This window comes from Sinocyclocheilus rhinocerous, unplaced genomic scaffold (genome assembly GCF_001515625.1).
Source record: "Sinocyclocheilus rhinocerous isolate Xijiao unplaced genomic scaffold, SAMN03320098_v1.1 scaffold1930, whole genome shotgun sequence".
Classification (NCBI taxonomy): domain Eukaryota; kingdom Metazoa; phylum Chordata; class Actinopteri; order Cypriniformes; family Cyprinidae; genus Sinocyclocheilus; species Sinocyclocheilus rhinocerous.
Window position 1 is genome coordinate 413,094 of NW_015661869.1, and position 285 is coordinate 413,378.

Here is a 285-nt window from a genome sequence, read left to right on the forward strand (position 1 = left end):
CTCTGCAGTGAATGGGTGCCGTCAGAATGAGAGTCCAAACAGCTGATAAAAACATCACAATAATCCACACACTCCAGTAAGAAACAAATCCATCAAGACGTTTTAACTTCAAACCATTGCTTCTGGCTAAAATATGAGTCCATAATTCATAATAACGCTTCCTCCAGTGAAAAAGTCCATCAAAATCCAGCCACATATTTGTTTAGAGCTGTTTTGGCTTGTAAACGCTGCTTGATCTGTGCAGATTTCTCTCCTGATTCAGACCAGAACACTTTTTCACTGGAG

At 40.0% G+C, this 285-nt stretch overlaps 1 protein-coding gene across 1 annotated transcript in view; it reads right to left on the reverse strand.

Moving 5' to 3' along the window:
* Positions 1-285, reverse strand: part of LOC107726572 (1-phosphatidylinositol 4,5-bisphosphate phosphodiesterase beta-2-like) — a gene marked incomplete at its 5' end in the record, with an annotated part of 35,274 nt that overhangs the window by 28,618 nt on the left and 6,371 nt on the right. The gene's annotated exons all lie outside the window — the stretch shown is intronic.